Here is a 13,271-nt window from a genome sequence, read left to right on the forward strand (position 1 = left end):
GTGGGGAGCCATAGAGCAAAAGCCTCTCCATCTGCCTGGGCCTGCTTGGTCAGCAGACTGCTTACAGAATCCTATCTTTTGCAAAAGGCCAGTTTATGGTCAGGCTTCTGGGCACTAGGCAACCAAAAGTGCCTCTATCTTGAGTAATGACTCCATTTTGTGATAAGTTGTCTGTTCTGGAAAGTCACAAAGCCTGCAGCTGTTTGTTACAGTCATTAATCTTGTGGCCTTGGGCCTATGATCTTATCCTGTCAAAACAGAATTGTAGCAATACCTAAACTACTGACAAGCTCCCCTGTTCTGCTGAATAAAAGGTGCTCTGATAAAAATAAAAACTGCAGCTTGATCAGACTCCTGTCTTGCTGTCCGTTCCTTGTGTCTCTTGTCCCTTCCATTTCAGGTTCTCTAGGGTCCGTGCTCCCGTTGAAGCCCGGCTGGCCGGGGCAGAGGGAGAGTGATAGAGAATGGGAAAGGGCATGCCAATGTCCAGTGCCACCACTATCAGTGAACTCCAGACGCATGTGCCACTTTGTGCATCTGGCTTTATGTGGGTTCTGGGAATTTAACCCAGGCTGTCAGGTTTCCCAAGCCTTTCACCATTGATTTTTGAGCAACTAGTTGTAGATCCGAAAGGAGCTTGTCTTGGTAGATCCAACTCAAAAGATTCAGCTTGAGCCCGGAGTGGTGGCTTATACCTATAACCCCAGCTTTAAGGCGTCTGCCTGCCAGGCTCGATTCCCCAGAACTCAAGCAAAGCCAGACGCACAAGGTGGCACATGCATCTAGAGTTCGTTTGCAGTGGCCGGAGGCCCTGGCGCACCTATTTTCTCTCCCTCGCTGTCACTTTTTCTCAAATAAATAAAAATCATTCTAAACAACAACAACAAAAAAGCGGTGCAGCGCGCAATGGTGGTGCACACCTTCAATGCCAGCACTCCGGAAGCAGAGGCAGGATGATCGCTGTGTGCTAGACTCTGGGACTTCATGGTGAATTCCAGCTTTCCCTGGGCCAGAGTGAGACCCAACCTGGCAAACACACGCACACGCACATAAAAGTAAAACAATGTAAAAAGGCGGGGGAGCTGGGAGGATGGCTTCGCAGTCAAAGGCATCTGCTTGCAAGCTTACCAAGCCAAGCTTGATTCCCCAGCACCCACCCAGTCTCCAAGTGATGTCACTTTCTGTACTCCTAACAGGACCACAGAAATACAGAGATGGGAAGCTGGGCCAGGAGAAACTGAGAGAAAAATGAGAGACCATGTCTCTCTCTCCCTCTCTCTCTCTTTTTTTTTTTTTTTTTTGAGTGGGTCTCACTCTAGCCCAGGCTGGCCTGGAATTCATTATGTAGTCTCAGGCAGGTTTCGAACTCACAGCGATCCTCCCACCCTTTCTGCCTGGGTGCTGGGATTTAAAGGCACAGGCCACCACCACAGCTGGCTCAAGAGACCGTGTCTCAAAGAAGGTTGGAGGGGATAAAACACCTTGAGGTTGTCTTTAGACCTCCATATGTGTGCTGCAGCAGGTGCCCTTATGGAAAACACACACACACACACACACACCTTTGAAGATGCAGCTCAGCAGTAGAGCTGGTCTAGAACCCACCAGTGAGGGGCTGGGGAAATGGCTCAGCTATCCTGTTTGCCTAGCGGTGGCGGTGGTGATGGTTGGGGGGTGGTGGTGGCACATGCCTTTAATCCCAGCAGAGGTAGGAGGATCACTGACAGTTCAAGGCCACCCTGAGGTTACATAGTGAATTCTGGGTCAGCCTGGGCTAGAGTGAAAGTCTACCTCCAACACCTCCTCCACCCCCCCCAAAAAATAAAGAAAAAGGCTGGAGAGATGGCTTAATGGTTAAGGCATTTGCCTAAGAAGCCTAAGGACCCGGGTTCAATTCCGCAGTACCCACATAAGCCACATGCACAAGGTAGCCCATGTATCTGCAGTTTGTTTTCGGTGGCTTAGAAGCCCTGGTGTGCCCAATATCTCTGTCTATCTATCTTCCTCTCTGTCTGAAAGAAGGAAAGAAAAAAGAAAAGAAAAGCCAAGTGTGGGTGAGATCCTACCTCGAAAAACTAAAAAAAAATAAAGATTAAAAAAATCAACCACTGAGCCTCAGGCCCTCTGATACAAAACCACCTGCGCACGCCGACTTCCTGCAGGGACTTTGCAACCCCAGAACCACCCAGCTGGAGAAACCCGGGGTTGGCAGCCTAGAGCTGCAGGTATTTCTGTCCCCGAGTGCCCCCCTCCCGGGCAGCCCCCATCCCCATCCCCAGCTGCGGAGGGCGGAGCCTCGGGGCGGGTGGCGGCTCTCCACGCTAATGCCCGGGCCTGGACCGCGTCGTTAATCGCTGCCAGCCGGGGGCTCGGTGGAGGTGGGGGTTGCGGTGGCACGCAGTGACCCGGCACCGACGGGGATTAGGGGGCGCGTGGGCCGGGCGCGCACTTGCCAGGGCGTCCCCGAAAGTGGAGCAGACCTGCGTGCCGGGCGGGGGGGGGGGGGGGCAAGGAACAGCCACAGGGACGGAGAGGGAAGAAAATCCCGGAGGCTACGACGGGACAATGGAAGACACAGAATTTAGGAGGTACCAAGAGTGGGGGTGGGGGTGGGGGAGACTGAGGAGAGAGGATGCCGGAGCCGGAGGAAGAGGATGGAGCCGCCGTGGGACACAGGCTCCCGAATCACAGGACAGACAGGAGGATGGCAAGGCCTGGGAGCCTTCCTGCCTGGGTCCATTTGCAGCGCCAAGAATCCTTTGCATGTGAGCAAGCCCCTCTTGCACACACATATACAATAAGTAAGTAAGTAAGTAAGTAAGTAAGTAAGTAAAAAAATAAATAAACAAACCCATAAATTTGCCTGGCATGGTGGTCCACACCTTAGTCCCAGCACTCAAGAGGCACAGGTAGGAGCATTGCTCTGAGTTTGAGGCCAGCCTGGGCTACAGAGTGAGTTCTAGGTCAGCCTGGGCTACAGAGACCAGGGCTAAGGGAGAGAGATTCAGAGATATACAGAGACACAGAGTCAGAGGTATGCAGAGGCAGAGTTCAGTGAGAGATAAGAGTCGCAGAGACACAGAGGACGATCAAGAGACGCACAGAGAGAATTACATAGAGACAGAGATAGGAAAAAAGAGACAGAAAGACAGTGAGAGAGAGCACACAAGGCGTTCATAGAAGGAGCTGGAAAAAATGAGGGCAGGGTACACAGGCTGGTAGGGAGACGTGGCATTGCCCAAGTTCCAGAGGGAAGGAACTGAGGCACAGGGACCCAAAACAAAGAAGGCGGCCAGGCATGGTGGTACATGCCTTTAGTCCCAGCACTTGGGAGGCAGAGGTAGGCGGATGGCTGTGTATGTTCAAGGCCACCCTGAGACTACATAGCAGTATTCCAGGTCAGTCTGGCTAGGGCCAGACCTTACCTTGGAAAAACAAAAACAAAAACAAAAACAAGCCAGGTATGGTGGCATACAGCTTTAATCCCAGCACTTGGGAGGCAGAGGAAGAAGGATCACCATGAGTTCAAGGCCACCCTGAGAACACAGAGTGAATTCCAAGTCGGCTTGGGCTATACTGAGACCTCATAAAACAAAACAAAACAAAACCAAAAAAGGAAACTGAGGCAGAAAAGAGAGTACCATGAGGCAGTACAGGACTGAAGTAGTTCACGGACGGTCAGGGTGCGAACCCCATCTTGGTCTGGTGACATCGTCTTGTCATCCCAGCTACTTAGGACGCCAAGACAGGAAGATTGCAAGCCCAAGGCCTGCCTGGGCTACAGAGTGAACATGACCCAAAAGAAGGATCCAGACAGCTCCGTGACCTTCCTTTCACCAACAATCTCTTAGGAACAGGACAACCAATCTCCTTGCTCTTTGAAGCGCTCTTGGGGAATCAATGCCCAAACTGGAGGACCATCAGTCAGACCTCAGAAAGGACTTCCTTGAGCAGGGAAGAGCTCCCTGGTGGCTAACATGAGCTGGTATCTCCCTCCTTTCTTCATCAGCCCTAATTGTCAAGATGCCCTGGGGGAGGAGAGGAGGGGATTAAACAGACGGTGCCCCTCACCCTCCCAGCCAATGTCACCTCCTGTTGCCTAGTCAGTCCCCCCCTCCTCCGCCCCCATTTGGCTGGGATTACCCTTCAAGATCCAGGCCACAGTAGATGACATCACTCCCAGCCTGGGCTTAAAATCTCCCCATGTGAGGAGACCCATTTTTCTTCAGCCTCTGCTGTCTGGTGACGCCACCATCCTTCAGGACCTGGGCCACCAGGCGAGTCCCTGCCTCTCCTTCCTGAAGGTGAGTGTGTGGAAGAGGCAGACGGAGAAAGGAAAAGAGGAAGGGCTTGTATTTTATCCTCGACCATGTTTTCGGGGCCTGACAAGGAGATGTGGAGTCTGTGGCGTTTTCTGAATAATCAGTGTAGACCTTCCACCCTTTGTTGTGGGGACCTGGCCCAAGTTGGGTGGTAGCAGGAGAAACGGAGGTTAGATCTGTTGGGGACAGGTTAGTGTCCCATGCGTCCGAGTTAGCTGCTTAGCACACATTTCCAATGCATTTTTTGGGTGGTGTTGTTGCTGTTTTGTTTTGTTGATACAGTTTCCTACACCCCTGGCTGGCCTCAAACTTACTATATAGCTGAGTTTGAACCTCTGATAGTGTCTCCTTCCACCTCCTAAGAGCTGGGGTGACAGGTTACAGGTGTGTGTCACCACCCTTGACTTGTATTATCTTTACAACTTGTATCATTATCTGAAATTTTCCTTTTTCAAGGTAGGGTCTTGCTCCAGTCCAGGCTGACCTGGAAGAAGTCACTTTCTGGTCTCAGGCTGGCTTTGAACTCACAGCGATCCTCTTACCTCTGCCTTCCGAGTGCTGAGATTAAAGTGTGCACCACCACGCCCGGCTGAAGTTTTGTTTACCCATGCATTGATCATGGCCCTTCGTGAACCTTGGTTTCTTCTTAGGCCCTGGCATTTGCCTGGGATTTTGCTAAATATTTGTTGAATAGATTGATGAATGAGTGACGGAATGGAAATCAAAGCTGGATGTGGTGGCGTACACCAATAATCACAGCATTTGGGCATCTGGGTGGCGGAGACGGGAGGATCTTGAGTTCTAGCCTGGAATAGAGGGCTAGAGTGAGACCCTGCCTCAACCAACCAAACAAACAAACAAAAAAAAAAAAAGAGAGAGACCCAAACAAGGAGAGAAAAGTGACAAGTTCTTTCACTGAGGGACTAAGGCTAGATTACAGGGTCTCCACAAAAGGGGGTGAGAATGGGATAACTTGGGGATACAATGCTGCGGAATCAGTTCCTTGGGGACCTCACTGTACTCAGACCCTGACTTTTCCATATCCCATCTTGGGCAGTGGAAACATGTACCTAGCTCCTTGGCTCTCCAGGAACAAGAAGCCAATGGAGGTGACAGAGTGGCCAGAGGGGTTGGCCAAAGAGCAATTAAAAATTTTTTTTTGTTTATTTTTATTTATTTATTTGAGAGTGACAGAGAGGAGGAGGAGGAGGAGGGGGGGGGAGAGAGGGAGAGAATGGGTGCACCAGGACCTCCAGCCACTGCAAATGAACTCCAGACGCGTGCGCCCCCTTGTGCATCTGGCTAACGTGGGACCTGGGGAACCGAGCCTCGAACCGGGGTCCTTAGGCTTCACAGGCGAGCGCTTAACCGCTAAGCCATCTCTCCAGCCCCGAAGAGCAATTTCATTCCCGGCCTGCATCACTGGGCTTGAACCCAAGCGCTCCACTACTGAGTCACACTACCTTTCACCCCTTTCTGTTTTGCGACAGGGTCTCACTAAGTCGCCCAGGCTGGCCTTGAGCTCAGGACCTTCTGCCTCAGCCTCCCTAGTAGCGTAGCTGGCAGGATTGCAGGCCTGGTGTCCCTGGAGATCTGTACAAAGTTCTTTGCTGGGTATCTACTCAGTGGACAATTTCTGCAAATTGTCTCGAGCTTAAACTTTCCACTTTTCCATTCTCAGAGGTTCAGAGTAAAAAAAAAAAAAAATATATATATATATATGTATATGTATATGTATATATATATATGTATATGTATATATATATATATAATTTTTTTTTCCAAAGTAAGGTCTCACTGTAGCCTAGGCTAACCTGGGTTTGAGACAGGGTTTCATAATTCTCAGGCTGGCCTTGCACTTGCGATGTAGTTGAGGATGATGACCTTGAATTTATGATCCTCCTCCTGCTTCTACCTCCCAAGAGCTGGGATTACAGGTGTGAGCCCCCATACCAGGCCAGAATAAATATTGTTTCCTCCTTGGGGAAATGATGGAGGAGGGAGGGAACCCCAGACAGGGAGCTGCTAGAACTGGGCCTTCAGGGCTGACATCATGGGTTCCCAGTGATGGCCTGCGTGTGACCAGATCACACAGCACTTGAGCCTGAGGGCTTGAGCAGGGCTGGGGAGGAGCGCAGGGGTGAGAGCGCTTGCTGCACAGGTTCGATCCCCAGCACCCGTGCAAAACGCTGGGCGTGGCCGTGCGCGCTTGCAACCCCAGTGCTGAAGCGGGCAGGGAGAGGAGGACTGTGGGAGCTCCCTGGTCAGTCAGTATCTCTGACAAAACAGGGTTTTGTGAGAGACTACATCAGGGAAAATGAGGAGAGAGGTGCAGAGGAAGACATCCAGTGTTTTTCTTTGGCCTCTGCTCTGCACGTGCATGAGGTGTGCACATCTGTGCATGCACGTGTACTTGTGCCACACATACACACACCCAGAAGAGAGTTGAGTATGATCACCATGCTGGCTCTACCTTCCAGGGCTGGGCAACGGATGTCAGGACACCCTACCTTCATCGAGAAGGCCGTGTATCACCCTTCTTCATTGATGTGTTTCAAATGCCTCACCCCCCAAGTCAGCAGCTTCCAACAACACACACAGCTGAGTGTGGTGGTGCATTCCTGTAGTCCCAATCCTTGGAAGGCTGAGACAGGAGGATCGCCACTAGTTTAAAGCCAGCCTGGGCTACATAGTGAGTTCCAGGCCAACAGTGTGATCCTCTGTATCAAAACGCCAAAATAGGGGGCTGGAGAGATGGCTTAGCAGTTAAGGCACTTGCCTATGAAGCCTAAGAACTCAGGTTTGACTCCCCAGACCCAAATGAGCCAGATGCACAAGGTGGGCCATGCATCTGGAGTTCTCTTGCAGTGGCTAGAGGCCCTGGCGCACACATTCTTTCTTTCTCTCTCTCCCATATATAAATAAATGTTAGAAAAAAACCAAAAATAAGAAATGAAAATTACACACTTGGGAGCCAGAGGTAGGACTATTGTCATGAGTTCAAGGCCAGCTTAGGACTACGGAGTGATTTCCAGGTCAGCGTGGGCTAAAGTGAGACCCTACCTCAAGAAAACCAAAAATCAAATAAAAATAAAATAAGCCAGGCGTGGTAGCACACACTTTAATCCGAGTACCCTATGTTGAAATAATATAAATTAATAAATTAATAAACTGACAAGGCTGGGAAGATGGTTCAGCCATTAAAGGTGCTTGCTTACAAAGCCTGTTGGCCCCAGGGTTCAATTCCCAAGCTGCCCACATAAGACAGACTGAAAAAGTGATACAACTTGGGCAGAGGAGATGGCTTAGCAGTTAAGGCACTTGCCTGTGAAGCCAAGATACCCAGGTTTCATTCCCCAGGACCCACATAAGCCAAACGCACAAGGTGGCACATGAGTCTGGAGTTCATTTCCAGTGGCTGAAGGCCCTGGTGTGCCCATTCTGTCTCTCTCTGCCTCTTTCTCTCTTTCTTAAATAAACAAAATTAAAATTAAAAAGTGGCAAAAAACCCCAGAAAAACAAAAAAACAAAAAGCAAAGAAGCAACAACAAAAAGCCGGGCGTGGTGGCACACGCCTTTAATCCCAGAACATGGGAGGCAGAGGTAGGATTGCTGTGAGTTCGAGGCCGCCCTGAGACTACAGAGTGAATTCCAGGTTAGTTGGGGCTAGAGTGAGACCCTGCCTCAAAAAAACAAAAACATGGGCTAGAGAGATGGCTTAGCGGTTAAGCGCTTGCCTGTGAAGCCTAAGGACCCCGGTTCGAGGCTCGGTTCCCCAGGTCCCACGTTAGCCAGATGCACAAGGGGGCGCACGCGTCTGGAGTTCGTTTGCAGAGGCTGGAAGCCCTGGTGCGCGCCCATTCTCTCTCTCTCCCTCTATCTGTCTTTCTTTCTGTGTCTGTCGCTCTCAAATAAAAAAATAATTAATTAAAAAAAAAAACAAAAAACAAAAAAAACCAAACAAACAAAGTGGCACAACCAGCTGTTATTTATTTGCAGGGAGTCCAGAGACTCTGGCATGCCTATCCCCACCCGCCCCCAGCTAATAAAAACAAATCAATAAAACACAATTGGTATACTGAAAGAAAAGAAAATACAGAATGAATACAGAACCCAGCTTTACCATGAACAGCTGCCCTCCCAGGTGATGATGAGAAAGCCACAGTGGGACAAGGAAGAGATTGGAGGCTTTTTAAAAAAATTGACTGTGGTGAGATTTAGTGAGTGAGCGTGGCCGGTGAGGTTGAGCAGGGGAGCTCAGGAGTGCAGGGCGCGCCCCTTGTCCAGGGGAACCACAGGGGGGACACACCTGACCCCCGGATGTCCGGGGTAGGTCACTCCCCAGCCACTGTATCTTCATGTTTGCGCTTGGTGAAGCCCCTACCGATTTCGGACGTGGATCTTGTGGCAGCCAGGAAACTGGACCCTGGCTGGGCACGGGGCCTCCTTGTTCTGCCGCTTGGTGCAGATGGGCATGAGGACCTGGCCACTGTGCCCTAGGGCTTCCCAGACGCACGGCGCATGCCTGTCTGGGGGCTAGGTTGGGAGCAACTCGAGATTAGAAGAGTGCACATCCCTCAGACAACTGTCCCCAAGGTCCCTCAGGGCACCCGAAACAAACAACCGGTTATGCCCACGACCAAGGAGGCTGCTGCTGTAGCCAGTGCACACCGGCCACCTATTGTTTTTAATTTGATTTAATTTATTTGAGAGAAAGAGAGAAAGAGCCATAGAGAGAAAGAGAGAGACAGAAAGAGTTTGGGTGCACCAGGGCCTCCAGCCACTGCAAACGAACTCCAGATGCATGCACTACTTTATGCATCTGGCTTATGTGGGTCCTGGGGAGCCAAACAGAAGTCTTTTGGCTTTGCAGGCAAATGCCTTAACTGCTAAGCCATCCCTCCAGCCCTCGGCCACCTATTTTTAATATTCATTTCCTTATTTATTGGAGGTCCCAGGGCACAGCAGTCTCTAAGCTCAGGGTCAGGATAGTTAAGGGAAACGGGTTAGTAAATAAACATACAACTCTGGCTGTCAGTACTGTTTCCTGCCGCACCCGGCGGCTCAGGCCTGGGTCTCAGCTACATGGGAGGCCTTGGGAGTAGGATCTCAAGTTCAAGGCCAACCTGTAAGGAAATGTAACCTCAAAGTAAATAAATAGATAAATAAATATAAAAAAAACCAAACCTGAGAATCAAGAATAAAATCAACCATCGGGAAGTGGTGAACGACAAACAAACAAACAAACAAACAAAGAAGTAAAATAGGGCTCAGCAGTAGAGCCTAGAAGCCATCACTGAGGTGCTGGGGGCGGGGCTCAGTACTAGAGGGCTTGTCTACTATGTGGGGCGCCCCGGGTTCCCAATGCACCTCACCACGGAAAAGGAAAGCTGTGACCTGAGAAATAGTAGGGGGCGGGGGGCGGGAGAGGGAGAGAGATCCGGTTTAGAAGGTTTTATCTTGGAAATGTGTTAGGTTTGAAGGGGTTTTGCAAACTAGCCGGATTGGGCTGAAAACTATCTTTCTGTCTCCTAAATGTTGCAGTTAGATGGATGCTTCTGTGTCCCAGCCCAATCTTGTTTGTCTCTCTCCATGTCTTTGCTACCATTTTCCCTTTCTCTGTATTATTTATCTATTTATTTTGTCTTTTCGAGGTAGGGTCTCTCTCTAGCTCAGGCTGCCCTGAACGCACACTGTAGTTTCAGCCTGGCCTTGAATTCACAGCGATCCTCAGTGCAGCCCTGTGCCTGGCCCGCTTTCCCCTTTCTCTGTCTCGTCTCTCTTTGGCTCTGTCTCCACTCTGGAGTTTACTGTCCCTAACTTTCTTTTCTCCTCCCTTCTCCCAGCATCTGTGCCTCCATACCCTCCCCTTCCTTGCTTTCCTTCCCCTGTTCTTTCTTTTCTGTTTCTCTTTCTTCCTTCCTTCCTTTCTCTCTCTCTCTCTTTATATATATATACACACACATATATACAACAGAGAGATGGAGAGAGAAAGAGAGAATGGGTACACCAGGGCCTCTAGCCACTGCAAATGCACTCCAGATCCATGGGCCACCATGTGCATCTGGCTTTTGTGGGTCCTGGAGAATTGAACCTGTGTCCTTAAGCTTTGTAGGCATGTGCCTTAACAGCTCAGCCATCTCTCCAGCCCTCTTTTTTAAAAAAAAATTTTTTTTTTTAGAGGTAGTATCTCACTCTAGCCCAGGCTGACCTGGAATTCACTATGGAGTCTCAGGATGGCATCAAACTCATGGCAATCCACCTACCTCTGCCTCTCGAGTGCTGGGATTAAAGGTGTGTGCCACCACCCTGGCCATTTGTAAGTATTTCCTGCGCTGCCTGTGTGGCTCTGGTGGGTTTCCAGGGCTCCGCTGGCTCCCCTACTGGGCTGGGTTACAGGCACAAGTGCCCACGCCCAGCTGTTCTACACAGGATCTGGAGATTTGAACTCGTCATTCTCAGGAAATCAGCTTCCTCAGGTCCCCTCAGGCCCTCACGTTCCTGCTGAAAGCCAGCCATCTTTCCAGTCCCCTCTTCTGTCACTGCCGAGCGCTGGACACCAGGTCTTGCGCACGATAGACTTATTACTACTGAGGCACTTGCCTGATCCCTCGCTGGTGAATTCTAGGCAAATGCTGAGCTATATACCCAGCTCTTAGTTTTGTGAGATGGGGAGTCTTTCTGTCTAGCCTGTGTGTTGGATTTACAGATATGCACTACTGTGCCTGGCTTCCTGGTGGAAAATTTTAAAAAAGGTTTATTTATTTAAGAGAGAGAGAGAAAGACAGGCAGGTAGACAGAGAGAGAATAGACACAACATGGCCTCCAGCCACTGCAAATGAACACAGCTGCACGTGCCATCTTGTGCCTCTGGCTCCTTAGGTTTTGCAGGCAGGCTCCTTGACTGCTGAGCCATCTCTCCAGCTCCTTGTGGAACGTTTCAGTGCCTGTAGTCAGGTGCATAATGACAGGACAAGCTCTGAGAAAGATATTGTTGGGTGATTTTGTTTTGTTTTGTTTTCTTCTTTCCCTTTTTTTCCGACCTCACCACCATGCTTGGTGATTTTTTTTTTTTTTTTTTTTTTTTGAGATAGGGTCTCGCTCCAGCCCAGGCTGACCTGGAACTCACTCTGTAGTCTCAGGGTGGCCTTGAACTCACGGCGATCCTCCTACATTTGCCTCCTGAGTGCTGGGATTAAAGGCGTGCGCCATACAACACCTGGCTTGTTTTTCAAATATCATAAAATGTAGTTCCACAAATCTGGGTGATGAGGCTAATTCCCATCCAGGTTGTATAGTATACCTTGGTGTTTAGGTCTGTTTGTATTTTTATGAATTTTTGGGGAAGCAAAGCAAAAAAGCCAAAGTCAAAAGAAATTCTCCATTTATTTAAAAAAAATATTTTATTAGTCAGCGTGGTGGAGCATCCCTTTAATCCCAGCACTCAGGAGGCAGAAGTAGGAGGATCGCTGTGACTTCGAGGCCACCCTGAGACTATATAGTAAATTCCAGGTCAGCCTGAGCTGGAATGAGACTCTACCTCAAAAAACAAAAACAAACAAACAAACAAACAAAAAAAACAAGAAAAAAATATTACTTATTAGAGAGAGAGAGAAAGAATGGGTGTGCCAGGGCCTCTAGCCACTGCAAACGAACCCCAGATGCATATGCCACCATGTGCATCTGGTTTACATGGATTCTGGGGAATTGAACCTGGGTCCTTGGGCTTCACAGGCAAGTGCCTCAACCACTGAGCCATCTCTCCAGCCCACCCCCCTGTTATTATTTCCTTTTTCCTTTTTTTTTGATCTTTTGAGATAGGGTCTCACTCTAGTCCAGGCTGACCTGGAACTCACTATGTAGTTTCAGGGTGACCTCAAACTCACAGTGATCCACCTACCCCTGCCTCCCAACTGCTGGGATTAAAGGCTTGCGCCACCTCGACCAGCTTTTTCCTATTCTTTTTGAGGTAGGATCTCGCTCTAGCCCAGGCTGACCTGGAATTCACTATGTAGTCTCAGGCTGGTGTCAAACTCACTGCCATTCTCCTACCTCTGCCTCCCGAGAACTGGGATTAAAGGCATAAGCCACCACGCCTGGTCCCCTGTACTTATTTCTAAAATTAAAAACAAACCACGCCAGCCAGCCTGGGAAGGGGGAGGGGAAACCAAGAAGATCTCTCTCACACAGACAGGTTAAAAAAAAGAGTAAGGGCTATTTTGGTCTTATTTAATTTAATTTAATTAATTTATTTTTGGTTTTTCAAGGTAGGGTCTCACTCTAGTTCAGGCTGACCTGAAGTTCACTATGTAGTCTGAGGGTGGCCTTGAACTCACGGCGATCCTTCTACCTCTGCCTTCTGAGTGCTGGGATTAATGGTGTGTGCTACCATGCCCGGTTTATTTTATTTTAGTTTTTTTTTTTTAATTGTTTTGAGACAGAATCTCATGTAACACACTTCAAACTTTCAATGTAGCTAGAGATCTTGACCTTCTGATCTTCTAGCCTCCATCTGAATGCTCTGACTATAAGTGTGGGCCACCGTACTTAGGTTTGGTCTGTCACTGACTGAAACCTGGCTGTACAGGGCAGGTAGAAACCAGAATATAACATAAGTAGGCCTGGGAGATGGCTCAGTGGTTAAAAGTACTGGCTTACAAAGTCTGACAGCCTGGGTCTGACTCCCCAGTACCCACATAAAGCCAGACGCACAAAGCAGCACCTATGTCTGGAGTCCAGTTGCAGGTAGGAGGTCCAGGTGCACCCATGTTTTCTTTCTCTCAAGTAAGTATGGAAAAAGAAGAGATCACATAAACACCCCTGCCTTGGGCCTGGGGAGATGTCTCAGTGGGCCAAGTGCTTGCTACACAAGCATGAGGCTCTGAGTTTGGATCCCCAACACCCATGTAGAGGCCAGGTGTGGGGTGCATCCTTGAGATCTCAGTGCTGGGG

At 49.4% G+C, this 13,271-nt stretch overlaps 1 pseudogene; it reads right to left on the reverse strand.

The window, feature by feature from the left end:
- Positions 1-8,902: 8,902 nt before the first annotated feature.
- On the reverse strand, positions 8,903-9,020 carry LOC123454945 (annotated as a pseudogene).
- Positions 9,021-13,271: the final 4,251 nt, after the last annotated feature.

Source organism: Jaculus jaculus, chromosome 14, assembly GCF_020740685.1.
Source record: "Jaculus jaculus isolate mJacJac1 chromosome 14, mJacJac1.mat.Y.cur, whole genome shotgun sequence".
In the NCBI taxonomy this organism is placed as follows: domain Eukaryota; kingdom Metazoa; phylum Chordata; class Mammalia; order Rodentia; family Dipodidae; genus Jaculus; species Jaculus jaculus.